Genomic DNA, 16964 nt, shown 5'->3' with positions numbered 1-16964 from the left:
CCACCCACCCACCATCATCCTTCCTTAAACAGTTGCAGTAAGTACCTTGTAACTGGGTGTTCGGCTTTTCTTAAGCCTCTAAAACTGACATAAAGATTAATGACATTTGACACTGTGAGCGAATAACAGCCTAAACTATCATACTATCTTATTTGAAATTAAAATTCTCTAGTCTGCTACCGTTACCTTTTAAATGTGCCTCTGGCATAAAGCTTTCAGTCACAAAAACCAAGGGTGCAATCTGCAAGGCTCAGTAATGAAACACTGAATTGTCTAGCTCATTGAGTCCCAAATTTTTGAAAGGCTTAAGCACCTTACAGAGTTTAAAACAAACCGGTTGCCTCAGTCTAGCTTTGAAATGGATGTATCACCCCAACTGGTATTAATAGGAATAAAGGCTCACAGACATTTGAACTACCTTCATACTTTAAAACCTATACTTCTAAGTTTGGACTCTTGTATGAGCTATAAAAATACTTGCAATTTTACTTGTGGAAACATGTTCAATTCATATAAAGCAAACAAAACCACTACAGTAGAGAATAGCATTATAACATTTTAAAAAAAAAATCAATTTATGAAGCAGCACAGTAGAGCCACAGACAGAGTGTACCAACTCTGAATTTTTATGTGGGACACACTCCACACTAAGCACACAGGCTGAATTTATGTAATTCCTGATGACTAAGAAGCTAATGTCACTTCTTTGTACACAATGATCTAATATTACACACAATCATTCTCGTCTTCCTGACAATGTACTAGAAAAAGCACACGTATTTGTACACAAAAGATCAATATTTAGAGACTGCATAATTTTTCATCTCTTTAGATGGGTCATCCTAGAAATTAGTAATCTTTAAAAGTGCTATTTCTCCCAGAGAAAAAGGATTTTTTTGCAAGTGTGCAGGTTGTTGTGATGGATACAGAGCATTCAAGTCCTCTAGATACACTATGCTTTCTCTTTTTTAATTAGAAAACTCTTTTTTTTCTATTCAACTTTTTAGAGATAACAGTATAGAAAGGTAAAGTAATATTCCAGATAACAGAAGAGTTAAATTTGATTCTGAGAAAAACAACCTGCATTCAGATTGTTTAAAACGCTGTTTAGTGGTATTTTACAACAAAATCTCTCTTATTTAACTTAATTCAAATATTTGATGAAAGCTGCGAGACATTGCTCTGCTGTTAATGAGCCCTTACTCCTTGATTTAAAGTCTGAGAAAGTTCACAACAGATACCTGAAAATTCCAGTAAATACAGTGAAGATAACACTAACACATACTAAAATTTAATCCTAAAAAATCATAAACTGGAAAGTCAAAAATGAAAGATGAAAAGGAAAACAAGGAGGGAAGAATATTATGGCAGACACAAAGTAAACCATGTAAGTTTTCAAACCTTCCGTTTTTTGACAGAAGTATGTCTTTGGCATATCTGTTTTCATGTATAAGAAAAATATTACTGTAGGACCTAAATCTGCTACTAGTTAATCAACTTTGGACCACATCAGCCTGTTGTTGACACAACCCAAGAAAAAGGGCTTTCAGGGCAGTGTTTAATAGGGCTTGACTTTGTTCCATCCATAATAAGGTGCCCGTGTTATGAATGCAAGTTTAAAATTGTTACAACATAATAATCCCAGCATATTATGGCTAGAAACAGTAATTTCTCCCTTGCTTAAAGGTAAATGTTTACCTTAAAGAACCTCCCAGAAGGATTCTGCATACAAGTCATTATCTGATGGTGAAGTTATTAGCAAAGTTATAGTCAATTATCAGAAAGACTTTTATTATTATGCACGTATTAGCACTTCATCCTTACTAGGGGATGATGCAGAATGGTTCTAATATTCATTGAAATAAAACCATTTCAATTCCACAATGAATGTATATGTACTTAGACAGAAACTAAACCTGCTAATTATAGGCATACTTAGAATGATGGCTGAGACATCAGCCACTTACATTCTATGTAGCAGACAGCTTAAGAAAAGAATCTTGAAATATTTCTCTGGTCCTAGATACAGCTGAAGAGAAGGTTACATGTTTGTGGTCTCACATGCTTACATGCTTCATACCTTAAGAACATTTTCTACAGAAAAATTAGCTAACTGGTATTCTATGTAAAAGGGTTTGCTAGGCCTCTAGGTATCTTATTCAATTTCACTAGAAAAGCATGCTGAAGACGGGGACGGCTCTAGTGATGTTCCAGACAAAGCACTCTAAGAAAGATACACTTTAAATAGTTAATGCAATTCTGGCAATCACTTAATACCTCTCCTTACCTGGCAGCAATAAAGCTCAATTATATAATCTGACACTTCCTATGCTTGGATGCCCAATTAGATAAATTGAAATAAGTGAAGAACTCCTCAGAAATTGTGGGTTTTCTACCCAAAAAAGAAAGCCACTCTTGATGTGCTGATGTAAATAAGGAGATATTTCTACAGACATAATTCATAGAAATTAAGAACAGACCTCAAGAAGTCATGCAGTCCATCATCTCCTGCTCTCTGATGCTACTTAAATATCCATGGCATCCCTGCCAAACCTTTATCTATCCAATGTTTAAAAAGCCTTTCTGCCTGTTTGGGATTTAGCTGCAATGTAGCTGAGATTTCCTCCTATTAAAATCCCCTTGCTACAACTTTAAGCTGTTATTTTTTCTAACGTAGCCACCAGGCATGGAAAACAATTGATCAGTACTCTTTTTCAAACAAAACAAATGCAAGTCTCTCAACCTTTTCTCAAAGATCGGGGTTTAAATATATCTGGTTTTGACACACTTCTCTGGACTCTCCTCTCTAAAAGTGACTGTTGTGCATGAGAAGCAACCTGAGAAATAAGTGATGTTAAAAAGGCATCTTCAATCCTTTTCAAGCATGAGGAAGGTATTTCACTTGAATCACTCAGACTCCTATCTTTAAAAACCTGGGGCCAATCTTCACAAAACCCTTTGTAACTGCTCAATGTTTGGAGGTTCTTAGATAATCCAGACTACAGGAAAACCTTCAAAAGCCAATTAAGCTCCATATCTCTTGTCACAGGGAGAACAGAACTGGACACAGTATTGCAGATCTATATATATTATTTAACATTCCTAAGCAAAGACGTGAACTAGAGAGCATAGCACTTATTCCATATTTAAAAAAAAAAAGTCTACGTGAAACTTTGCCAGTGCAGGTGAAATTTCTAAAATGAGAAGTATTTTATTTGCTTTGCCCTGTATGATGTTCACAGATTGCATCTAGGCCATTTGATTAGATTTGAAACCAAAGAGAATATATCTTCTATTTTTCAAAATAAAATGCAAGAAGTGAAAATAAAAGTGAGGCTGACAGGCATTTCATTGAGTGAACAGGCTCTTTAGTTACCAAACCCCAACCCACAGAACTGCCCAAAGGAAAAGGGATAAAACCATGAAACCATTATAATTCTGGAATCACAGTTTTGTAAGATAATATAAATAGATAGATAGCAGTCAAAACTGACAGCAATTAAGTATTCAAAGACCAGATAACAGAGATACCAACCTCTCTTCAGTTCTGGAACTTGTAACTCAAAGAAGTATGAAATCCATCAGTACAGAGAAAAAAAGATGTAGATCTGTTGCAAGGTCCAGACTTTAGTTCATAACTTCACCAGATTTTAAATTTTACCCTTCAGAATATTTTATTTTATTTTAAATATTTAGCCAAGAAAATTCAATACTTTCAAGAACATGTCTGGACTATTTAATCTAAGGACTGAATTGCAACATCTTGGGGGCAGGAAGGGAAACTAGACAGAAACAAGAACTTCATAGAAGTCCTAGTTGAAAGGATGGGAAAATAATCTCAGACAAAAGAGCTAAGAATTAGAGACAAGATTACAACTGGCAAGGCCTGTGCATTGCTTTGCAAGTTTTTGTATTATGTTTAAGTTATTTTATTCCCAATTCTCAGTTTATTTTGCCCACATGCAAGCACATGTAATGAGAACACAATTCACAATGAAACCTGAAGAACCAAGAATTAAATCGTCCCTATCTCTAAGCTAACAAACATCAAGAGACCGAGGTGAAAACTGTTTTTTCCTTTTTTTAATGTATAAAAGTCAGCAGAGAATTAGGCACCTTTGTGTTTACGATATGAAATACTATATTTCACAAAACCTGATGCCTGAAATAATGGAGGCACAACAGGCTTAGCCAGGCCAGAGTTAGAGTCTGAATGCAGGGAAGGTATAGCAGTAATTACATTTTTACAAAACAAAGCATTCATTTCATTTCAGTTAAACCACAGAAATGGTGTGTTTACATTATCTACTCCCAAGTCTCATTTCCTTTTCACTTATTACATATATGAGACAGGAACTTCAAATAACAAAGCCGAGGTGTGTTAATGAAATGGAGAATAACTCGCTCTTTGTTATTTACAGCACTTACGGAAGAGATATAGGTATGTGCCAAAGAAACTTGGGTCAGCATCAGTCCTTTCTTTACCTTTTAGATGTAAAATAAATTACTCCAACACAGATTATCATATGTATCATGAAGTGTTATACACTAAGGTAAGGAAATAGATGCATAACTAATGAAAAACAAAACACGCAGGAATTCTGCATCTGATTTAGCCATCAAAATATCTCTGTGGAGTAAAGGAACAAATTATGTTCCCCACCTGTGTTTCAAGGGATATTTTTATTTTTGCAAGTTAAGAGACATTTCTTTTCATTTTAAAACCTGCACATTTCAGACTGGCAATGAAGATATGTCTGCCATTCTCTTAATTCACTGTATTTGTTAAAAGAAATTTGCTGTAACATATAAAGGAAGTTTAGCACAGCCAATGCAGAGAGAAATTCTACACACATAGGAACTGACCAGCAGAGACTGGTTTTGGTTTGCTTATAATCATGCCTGTTGTTGTTTGTGAATGTCATTAGAGAGCTATAGATTTCTTAACATGTACCACGTTTCAGCCAGTTGCAAGTTTGTGCTATAGGCTTGCCTTCACTGCAAGAACATACCCTTAAATAAACAGTTTGTCAGAAAAACAAAATGAAAACATTGATCGCTTCAACATGTCAGTTATGTTTAAAACAATTTTAAAAATTACTTCCTGAAATATATTTCCAGAGATCATTCCAGATGCAAGATGATGATCTTGTGCCCAGAAAGGCTGTATTGTCTCGCAGCTTCCTCCCAAAAGGCCTCCCTTTCATTCCATGATGCAGCAGCAACCCAGATAACATTCAAGTACCACACATACTCCCTTTCATCTTATTCATGCCTTTTTTCTAAGAAGACTCCTATTTCCTCTTAGACCATGCAAACATCTCCCCTTTTCCCTACTCTATCCATGGAGCAGGAGAGGGAAGACACACTATCCTCCCTCACTCTGTCTTGGGGAAATGAGAGCAACAATATATCCTTTAGTATTTTCTGGTATTCATCTATGAATTATCCTCGCTTCCTAAATAATATACGTTGACATATGGACACCACCATATCCATCTGGAAAGAATCTCAGTGTTTTATATTACCATTGGTATTTCATGAGGTACTGGGAGAGACTGTTAGAAAATGCAAGCAGAACAGAACAGGATGCTGCTTTCTAAGTGGGTACCATGCCAGCACTGAGAAGACAACCCACTGAGGATGAATGTAATTTTGCCCTGAGAGAAATTTAAAGTGGTCTTTTGACCTCTCAGAGAAACCCAGAACTTGGCTTCTAGAGATGAAATAAACAAACCAAAAGGTCCCATCCCAAAAGCTATATTGTTCTGAGACTTCAAAAGATCAGGACCATGCTGAGCAGCTTGTCAATCATTCCAGTGTCCATCCATCACCTCAAAACACTCAAGTTTTTTGTTGAATTGTGGTTTTTGCTTTTTGTGAGTCCAGAAGTTAGCCATTTTAGATACTTTTAACCAACAGTTCTCAAATATTTTTTAAATGTTGTGTAACATCTTTGTGGATTGTAAATACAGCAACATCCTTTTGCAAGTATTACAGTTGTTAAAAAAGGGAGAGCATGAAAACTGAAATGAAATCTGCTAAATTCATATCATTACATCTGTATGTATTCCATATAGAGACACACACACATTTAGAGAGATAAACAGATAACACACACGTGTCCCAAACGTGAAGAAAACCAGTATCAAGGGATTACCTAAGCCTCAGGCCACTGTCACCAAGGGACTCCCAGACAATTGAGAGATTCAGACTCACTACAGCGTAGCACTCATGCTTTTAATTTACACCAGTTCAACCCCCGCTTCACTGATGTTTCTATGAATACAGGGAACAAACTCAAGCTTGTATTTATTATGTGTGTTGCCTTTGGTTTATCAATCCCCATCTTTCTCAGCTTAAAACCATGCATTCTTTGCTCCATTTACAGACCGAGAAGTCTGTATCTGGTAATATCCAGTCAGGTCTCTGCCAAACAAAGAACAATTAGTAATTATTTCTCACGTTTCAGGTGCCCAAACTGCAAGGGAAAGAGGTTTGGTTGAGCTCACAGTCAACTCAAAGCCACAACTTCAAAGGAACTCATGCTTTTATTAGTTCTAGTATTCCTAAAATAACTTGGTTTTACTAGTGGCTTGATAGCAATAACTCACAAAACTATTGTTTTTGTTCTGGAAAAGCAATGCCCTTAATCAGAGAGTCACTTCTTGGTAACATGTGTGATTAATGTACAAAGCCAAAAAAACCCCACTCCCTGCTTTCACCAAAGCAAAGAGCTGCCACTTAGTAAATACAACTGCTACATAAGAATTGTTTTAAATAGCTTCCATTCCTTAATTTCTAAAATAGACTCTAAGATTAGCTCAGAAACCAGAATTTAATATATTCACTTCACATCATAACAATTGCTTCTTAAGATTCTCTTATACAAAATTCCCCTTCTGAATTAAAAGAAAAAAAATGACTCGTAGTATGTCTCAGATATTGAAAACTACTTTTCAAGAAACACATGTACATTAGCAATCAGTAACAGTAGTAGACACACCTAGGTATTGCCTAAAAGCTGTGCAAAATGCCATCTTTTTTCAGGTTTCAAAGCTTAAAACTGCGGAAAGCAGACTTGTCTTATAGGAGCTTACAGATTCCCCAGCAGTGTAGGTTTGACCCTGTAAATAGTATGTCGTGACGAGTGATGGGGCAGACAGAGGATGGCAGCACAAAACGGCCAGCCAAGAACAAAATACAGGTAGTTGGGTCTTGGGGGGGCTTATTTTGAGAGCACAAGCGAGCATTTATGTAGAAAGAAGACCTTCAAGGATTCATATTCACAGGAGCAATATCTTACATAGTATAAATGTGGCAACCAACCAATGTATTTGTTTAAAGCTCTTCTTGATGAGTTGAAACCTCCTCATGGCTTAGGAACAAAAGGCAATTAACGTCAGTGTGCTTCGGCATTGTTTATTTAGAAACAGGTCCTTCTGGCAACACTTAAACTGCAGCATTCTGTTTTTGCAAGTGCAAGGTCAGAAAATTCCCCAGAAGGAAAACAAACTGAAAGATACGATGCTGAATAAGGTTCTAAACGGTATTCAGAAAGGTGATTTCTATGTACACATTCCTACAATGACTACAATCTTCATTGTACTATATGAAGCTACTCCTAGGCACTGCTGCAGTACTGAATACGAATCAAACTATACATTCCAGTATTTCATCTGAGCATGTAATCACTTGACAAATCAATCAGCGCTCACTTCACTCAAAAATACAAAGGGACAGATTCACCCTCTGGTTCCCGGAGGATCTGCAATCAGAGACTGAGTTGAAAAGAGCCTGGGGCTTCTCCTGGTTCTCTGCTCTGTTTCAGGCAGTTCCAGCAGGAAACAGACCATATCAACACCGCTTGCCAATTGAAGGGAGTGCCACACGCCTTTCCCTCAGCTTTTTGAAAAAGGCTGCTAGTCCAGGGAGTGGGAGATGAACTGGGGTGAAGCTTGGTGCTCAGGCTCCTTGTCAGGTCCCTGTCCTCTCTGCTCTCTGGCCGGTTGCCCATGCAGTGGATGTGCCTCACCCCATGGCCAGCCAGGGAGGGGGTATATTCCTTCCTAGTGAGTCTACAGGAGGTACAGAAGAGAAGCAGGACAGAAGCAGTCTACTAAAGGGAGAAATAATTTTTCCACAGGTGGTCTTGAGGGAAAAATCTGCCTTATGGATGAACCACACAGGAGGGAAAACTTACAAAAACATGAAACGGTGCTGGGGAAGAAAGATGAGTAAAAAATCCTGTATAATGGAGATAGAGCTTTCTGTATGTGCCACCCAAAACTAAGGGGAAAGCCCTCAACCAAGAGGTCAGCTAAGCCTTGCTATACAATTCACTGCAGCACACTGCATGTATAAACACTGGGAAACACAAGTTTTGAAGGAATTAATTTAAAATTAATATATTTATACATTGAAATGGGAGAAACAGCATTTATATCCTCAATAATACATTTTCACAGTGTGAAGTTGTAAGACTGGCTTATAACAAAACCAAAGTAGTCATTACAGTATCTGCAGAGATTGTGCCATTTTGCTGCATGTTTCAAAGTCAGTGTTTGAATCCAAAGCACTCTGGTCCTTCCCAAAGGAATTTTGTAGCAGGTGGTGTTAATAATCCTTGAAACAGGATTCTCTTTGCTGCACCAGCTAAAAGTTAGGGGAAAAGGGATTATGACAAAGACTTCACCTGACCCAGTAATGCCCCTGTCATTTGTCACCTATCATGTCAGTTTTAGAATAAGCAGGTATAACATTTCAATCATAATACTGCAGATTTACTTCTACACCTGCCAAGGTTGAAGGCTAATGTGCTCTTAGAGAGCCATTCTCCTGCAAGAAAATATATGGAAATTAGAAAGAGCTACATTCTACAAGGAACTGTCAGTTTTCTTGAGGGCTTTTACAAACCCCTGTTTAATCATAAAAAAAAAAAAAGAAGAGAGAGAGAGAAGGAATGGTGAGCTGGAGGTCAAACCAGAATGTCTCCAGTGAAATATCTGTGTGACAGTTTTCTGAAGTCACCTTATTGAAAGTAACACTGCTTCTTGTCTTAACATGAATGCTTTCTAGTTTTCATTTATGTTGATTGCTCATGCAGTAAAAAATGTCTGGGGCAGCAATGTCACATCACATAAGGAAGAGTTGAAAGATATGATACTTTTCTAATATCTAATCCCAAAGTTACAGATACATCAGAGCCATTATTTTCTCATTAAAGTCCTATCTTTATAATAAATTAAAGACCTTTGGACCCATATTATACACTAGAGTTATATAAGTACATAAGCAAAGCATTTCAGTATTAAATATGTACTTTTCCAAAATGCAATAAAAATAATTTATTTCACATGGGACATTCACCAAACACATTTTAAATATACCATACAAATTCCTGGATGCTTTCCACAAATATTTGAGGTGTAGATGAAAAATGATAATAGATAATAAATAACTTAATTTGGAATATTGAATTTATTTTAAACTATTCAATAGACTTCCAGACTTCTTTCATCTTTTCAACGGAAATCTAGCACTTTAAAATGCTACAATATAGGTATATCCACATATTTGAAAACAACTCAAAAAGGAAAAATCCCTGTATTAACAGCAAATTTAGAAAATCTGTGCCTAGAGATCTAATTTACTGATTTTTATTTATTATTTTTTTAGAAAAAGGAAAACCAAGATTTTCAGAAGCTAGATCATATCAGAAAGAGATTTCAACTTCTAGTGCCACTGGCCAGAACCAGAAACATTAATACAAAATACTCTTACTTTTATTTGTCAACTTTGATGCATTCAGATATAACTGGACAGAGCTACTGTATGGACTAGGCTTATGAATAAAATTGTAATTTTCAAAAATGGTTATTTCTATGAAATTCTAGTCTGTGGTTGCTACAGTGTCATCAGATCAGTTGATTTTCAATCAGCTTTTCAATTCAAAGCAGGCTATCATGACCTCCTTAGTCACTAAAACCAAATTTTACCCCAGAAGCAATTCATATTCCCATTTTCAGACCATATGCTATTTTCAACTCAACTAAAGTAGGTGCTACGATACCCTGCTAGAAATCCAGGGCTTTGCTCTTTACAAGTGCAAAAAAAAAAACAATCAGCACATATTCAGTTTAAATAGGAGTGAAATGACCAGGAAGATTTCAACTACACAAATTATCTACAATTGTGCAAGATTTTAAAACCATTAATCCTTCAGCATATTAAGCTATTGAGAAAGTACCTTTTGGTGCTTTAGATCATCATGAAAAAAAAGCATTAACATATTTTATGACTTGTTTTAAGCAGATAGTGTCAAGATCTGGTCCTCAATAAGTCAAGTGAAGGCTATCTTACTGTAATAAGGCTAGCATCTTTAAAGAAAACAAAACATTTCAGGCGTTTTCTTCCCCCTTCCAATGTATTCCTGCCCACATTTCCCACACTCAGATTTCCTGTTCTTCCCACTCCCTTTCACACACTTGTAACCATTCTTTTCCCCTTCCTTTTCAGCCCATCTCCCTTTGTCCTTCCAGCTTCACTGCTCCTATGAATCCACCTCTCCTCCCACTTCTGCTATTTCCATATTTCTTTTAAAACAAAAGACATCAAAAAAAAGAGGGAGCAAGATATGTCCGCAACAAAATGCCCCCTTAAAAAAGGAAAAATAACCTACAAACAAAAACTCGGGAAAACAATGAATAACCCTGCAACTGTACAGAGGTCTACTCTTCCGTATGCAACATAAGGCTCTGTTATCTTTTGCCTTTTTTATTTATTTAGACTATAGACCAAACAAGTTAAGACTGGAGATTTAATTCAGTAGGTCACTTATTTGATTTCAGGAGGCAAAGATGGATGACTGGTAGAGTTCAGGTGGTTTTAGCAACTACTGCAAAAAATGGTCAAAATTAAGCTTCCATCAAGGGCATGCAAGATTCTTCCTAACCTCATCGTCTTAACAGCATCCTAGCTGCATCAGCAGGATTACTTACATCTTGCACTACAACCAGTAGCGATCTGGAGGGCTCTGCAGTGTCTGGTTGCCATGTAACTATCATCTATATCCAGAGATACGTTCATGTCTGGAATAAGAACTAAGCTTTTCTCGTGTTACTGGCTTTAACTGGAGTGTGGCTTCCCCTTTATCCTCCCCCCTCTGACTTCTCTACTTCTTTTCTCCAGGCGCTGAGATTAAGTGCCTATATATCAAAGAATGATTGCCACAGAAAGCAAAAGTTAGATTATAATCAACACAGAGCTCAAGCCTCAGTCCTTCCATTCCTCGTATGGCTGGTGTCAAAACAATAAGTGCTCCATATGCCTTTAGACACATTCAGCCTCACGTACTCTTGTCCCTTCCCGAGGCATGTGTCACCAGCCTGCCATGAATTGTGCAAATGCACCTGCACAGATCTAAAAATTTAACCTGAAGTTCACATTAATAATGAAGCACTCCAGGTGGTCTGCAAGCTGGGACCATAATGAGGAACTTTCAGTGACACACTAGTTATCAAATGTTGAGCCAGGTCACTACACATGAATAAAGTGATCTCCCTAGAAAGATGAAAGGGGAATTATTTTTTTCTTTTTAAGAGAGATTAGATTTGCCTTCTGTAAAAAGTCTGAAGAAAGACAATGTGCTAAAACATTTAACTTGATTGGATTGGAACTGAATAAAACACATCAAGATCTACCAAAGGAGCAGAAAATTATTCTGAACTGTATATGCAACAGTGGCTAAATCCCGCCGGGTGCCCTCTCAGCCCCTGCTGACAGCAGACCTCTTAGCTGTGGCTGCACCGCTCGCAGAACTGGTGGAGGAGTGATGTTGTTCTTGTTGCTGTTGGGGGATGGAAGCAGGGGCACAGGGAACGTCAGAGGTGATAGCAGTGGCCCTGGGAACCAGGAGCACCTTTCTCACAGCCCCATGCCTGTCTTTGCTCACAACTTACCAATCCCAGGGAGCAGGCTGCCCCCCAGCTCTGTAGGGACAACCTTCAGGAAAAGGCATGACAAGCATCCGAAGGGAAATAAGGGTCTCTTTCCATCTGCTCTGCTTCACACCTGCTCTGTTTCCTGGGAAGCAGGAGGGATAAGAAAACGCTCTGGGACTCTTTAGCACATCTTGTACAAACCACTTTGTGCTCTTGGCTGAAACAAGGCTTTGTCCTTGCTAAGGAACGGCAGGAGGAAGCAATGGCGTACAGAAGGCAGAACATTCGTACAGCCACCTTGGGCATCCCCTTTTGTCCCCCAAGGAGAAAAGAGAATCAGGATCCAGAAAGGAGAAAACTGAGACGGTCTTAAGCTTTAGAGCCTCTTCTAAATTTTTAGCCCAGTGGCTTGCCCTAAGGGAAAACTACTTTTTAAGCTTTGCCTACTAAGAAAGAAATGCCAGTTATAACACAGAGCAAAGAAATATTGGATTGCTCATGAAACACGTATCGGGACTCTATAGGAGTAGGCTGATGAAACATGGAATTGTGGAAGGAGTGAAAGAGAGAGAGCAGAATGGTTCCCTGAAAACTTAGCAACACTGTTTGAATTTCCCTACATATATTTCTGTGACTAAGCACGAGATCAACACAACTATGTTATAAACCAAGTTCAGTTCAGACTAGAAAAATTCACTTCATAGAATTACAGAATGGTTTGTGTTGGAAGGGACCTTGAAGTCCTGTTCCAACCCCCCTGGATGCCCTAAGGATCTTGAACTCCGCCATTTCATGGTCACTGCAGACAAGGCTGCCCTTAAGCTTCACACTCCCCACCAGCCCCTTCTTGGTGAGAACAAGGTCCAGCATAGCATCTCTCCCTGTTGGCTGCTCTGTCACTTGGAGAAGGAAGTTATCATTGACAAATCCCAGGAACCTCCTGGATTGCTTATGCCCCACTGTGTTGTCCCTCCAACAGATATCGGAGTAGCTGAGGTTGCCCATGAGGACCAGGTCCCTCTGTAGACAGACCTATCTGTCTATAGAGGGCCTCATCCCCTTGGTCTTCCTGGTCAGGTGGCCTGTGGCAGACCCCCACTATATTTCACAAATGGGTATAGTACAAGGACACAGAGAAATACAAGGAGTAAAGTCTCTGATTTTAGTTTGTACCTGACCCTGTAATCAAAGGCAAGCAAGCTATTACTGTTTTCTACTGGAATTTTTCACAAAAAAGGTATTTGGTGTTTCAGTGAGATACACAAAGATATAATAAAAAATGTCTCCAAAGATAATAAATCAGTTAGTTGTTCTTCTCATAAAGATAATTAAAGCACAATACAGAAATTATGGGTAAGCTGCCAATATGCACAATTCAAAATCAACAGTATTCCAACCTCTTTGGAAAGATGAACACATATGCAATCATACCAGCTTGAAAAAACAAAAATAAGATCTATTTACTGCACGACTCTAGAAACTAAATGTAAAGCTTTCCCTGAGAGAAAGCCAGCTTCAAATCTTATGAAGCTGTTTTAGCTTAATTGTTTTGAGATGTAAATGTAAACAATGCAGAGTGACATTCTTCATTTGGGAGAAAAACCAAAACCAAAGAATAAACACAGTTGCTGGATCTGAAGCAAGCTGTTCACTGTCCTGAAATAATATAACTTACTTAGACATGTTTTCATGCTGAGAAGCTGGAGAAGCCAAAGTGTTGCTTAAGGGCCATTTGAGACACTTTTGCACCTAATGAGGCCAGCATATTTTCCGCAGGATTGTCTTATTTTCTTTTTTTCTAAGCATCCCTACATGGAAACAGATATCAACTTCTAAAATATTGCAGCCTGTGTATTATCACCTTAATAAACCATTGTAATTCTGGGGAAAAAAAAAACAACAAACCACCACCTTGAAGAGGAATAGTGGAAAAATGAATCCAAAAGCAAAAAGTATATAGGAACTAAGTGACAAGTTACTGTTTCCATCAGGGTGCAGGGCGCTTTGCCAGAAAGAATTAATCCTGATATTAACTTGAAGACTTCTATGAACTAATACTAAACATATCTATTTTAATCTTTTTTAAATTCATTTTTAGTAAAAGCTGACCACTAACTGTAGCAAGTTGCTCTCGTAAGTCAAGCTTACTATTTTTCTTATCACCTGAAACAGGCTCTTCTGTCCCTAATGCTTTCTGAAGAAGCATTCATTATTATACCCCATTGATGTATATTTTAGTTGTGGTTTTTAAGTTTTCAACCACCTTTCTCTGATGCAATGCATAATCAGTAGTAGTTAAAAGACTACCTTAAAAAATTGAAGCTGCTGAACAAATTTTGTGATAAACCATCAAAGGAATGGAGTTTGAATTAAAAGCCTGAAGGGTAAGAAACAAACCATACTTGAAGCAACTGAGGTCTCTAAGAACAATGCCAGGGATGGGGGAAATCTCTACCATTAACAACAGCGGAAAGCTTCATTCAAAACAACTATCAGACACAGCTGATCAGTTTACCTGGATCTAGAAATAAAACAACAGCTGCTGTCAATCTTACACCAGCATAAATGTGAACCTTTGTATTTCTCTTCTGAATATGGTTCAACAGCCAACCATAAAATCATACTTCACAGCCCAATGAAAAGTGATCACACAAGACCCTAAAATGAAAAGTAGGATATTTCAGGTCACCACTACTGACCTGTGGTTCATGAAGAGCTTAAAATCCTACTTTAAAGGAATACACAAAAGGTAGCTAAGAGAAGAACGCGTGCTGGCAGCAGGCTTAAACTCACAGTACATACAGGCCATACTTCTACTAGAAAATGTATAGTCATGCACAAATAAGGAAAGGCTGAAAAATACTTCTGTAGACAACTTTCATTCATTAGTAATGGGAATGTTTTATGGGTACCTTACGTTTTAGGACAAACATGCATCAATCATTTATCTAATGTTTCTATTATACTCAATGCCAAATTTATGTAAATATAGATTACTAATGAATAACTAGAAATTAGAAAATACAAGCTTTACTTATTTTTACTTAATAGATTAAAACAATTACCAAGCTACAGGTGGAAAAGTTTACTGCAATTCCAGTTCACTTAATTTAAAAATTAACATTATAATTTCAAAACCTTTTGAGAGTCACTTGCCTCCAAGCAGTCTTTTACATCATTTCAAAGCTCGGGTCCTTGAGCTTTAAAAATAATACTTGAGTTTATTATTCCAGGCAAAGAATTCTACAGAAAACTGTCTTTCAATGTTTGAACAAGCGTTGATGAAATGGTGGCAAAAAGTTCACAGCCAGGCTGGCAGTCACAGAAGGACTTTTACTAGCGCTCCACAAAATTCAGATTCAGACAACAGACCCCTGCGTAGTTCAGACCTTTTCAAATAGACAGGGGCAGATCTGTCGTGGAGAGTGGGAAGTCTGCCAACCCTCAAAATCAGCAGTGGAGCTGGGAAAGGAGTCTGCACTATTACAACACCTGAAACCAAAAATGTAGAGCTCGTAAATAGCTCTAAACACATTTAAACTAAGAGTAATATAAACTTTTAGGCCTCATTAGCGTTTCCTATGTATATCAATCAGAAAAGTTAATGTAACTCCTTGGAACAACCAAATACTGTACGCATTTTTTTAACTACAAAATTAAAGATAGAGAAAAAAGGGTCTTGCATAACACAAAGATAAAAGGTTTCCTTCTGAATTCAGCTCCTGTTAACATTTGCACCTGGTGCTTACATAATTAAATACAGAAAACAACAATTGTACCCTAAGAAAAACTTAATTAGATTAGGCATGTAGTAACAAATGCAAAATTACCATCATTAGTATGTCAGTGTTCTTCAAATGGAAATGCTTAACTGCCAAGCCTACAACTCTCATGTCTGATTTATTCCCACAGATGAGGCGGAGACAGCCATTTGCACCTTTTTGTAATTTCAGGGCAACTGCATCCAGGGAAGATTTACTCACAAAGGAGCAGGCAGGAGTACTGCTGTCATCTTGTCTCTCTCCCCAGAAATTCAGAAGGTGTACTTCCGTTTACAGACACTTTGTGCTACAAAAGCAAAACCACGTTGGGCAGCCTGGAACAAACTAATGAGACTGCAAATTTCTTATGTGTCCTGATCCTTCATCATTAGCCTTGTGGGCTGCTTCACAGGCACCTGCTCTTCTCACAGATGAGACATTGTGAATGACATGACAGCTTCCCTTACCCCCCTAAAGCAACAGGAATCCCTCAATTTTAGGCTTAAAGCCGTAACTAAAAATTAAGATTCCAGGGGGAAATGTTTCAATGGCGTAATGGTATAGATAGTGATGCACTGGAAAAGATTGCCAAAGAAGTTGCAGAGTCACAAGCAAGAACACAAGGAAGAGTTTGACAAGCATCCACCAGGAGTGACCTAAGCAAAAGTGATACTGTCTCATCCAGCCTTGCTTTCCTCTGATTATATATAAAATGTCTTAGAATAGTTGGGATACTCTTACACAGACCTGCTAAAGATCAGCAGCTCTGATGTCTGTGTGAAGAGTCACGTAAGAGAAAGAAATTATCCCCATGGTTATAAAAAGAAAATAACTTTCCCAGTTGTCTTCTGCCATCTTAGTTAAGGGGAATGACACAAACCTTCACATGCCACCACCAGGAGAGACCAGGCTCAGTAGGACTAAATACAGCCACGTACGTCACAGCCTTCTCAACCCAAACGTTAACATTTCACATGAAATGGGCGTGCTGCTCTAAGGCCCAAACTTACTGCTAGAAGTTTGTAATTCTCTCCATGCCAAGATACTTCAATTTGTCAGGAACTAATGTGAGCTCAAAATGGGTATTTAAATGCTTTGTATATTTAATCACCTTTCCTCAATTATTAAACTGTAAATATTCCCTGAGTGTTAGGGCATTAATTCACTCTAAGAAGCTCCTGGAGACTACAACAGCCTTCCTGGATATTTCATGCCTGTGAAGTTATTTAAACGTTACCACTGAAATTGTAAAGCTAAACAA

General features: G+C 37.8%; 1 protein-coding gene across 5 annotated transcripts in view; it reads right to left on the bottom strand.

Annotated features, from left to right (window-relative positions):
- The window catches only part of MACROD2 (MACRO domain containing 2), an 897605-nt gene that overhangs the window by 674699 nt on the left and 205942 nt on the right, over positions 1-16964 (bottom strand). The gene's annotated exons all lie outside the window — the stretch shown is intronic.

The sequence above is a fragment of the Calidris pugnax genome, unplaced genomic scaffold (assembly GCF_001431845.1).
Source record: "Calidris pugnax isolate Ruff unplaced genomic scaffold, ASM143184v1 scaffold31, whole genome shotgun sequence".
NCBI lineage: Eukaryota > Metazoa > Chordata > Aves > Charadriiformes > Scolopacidae > Calidris > Calidris pugnax.
Note: the sequence above shows the minus strand (reverse complement) of the source record. Positions and strands in the feature narration are given on the sequence as shown.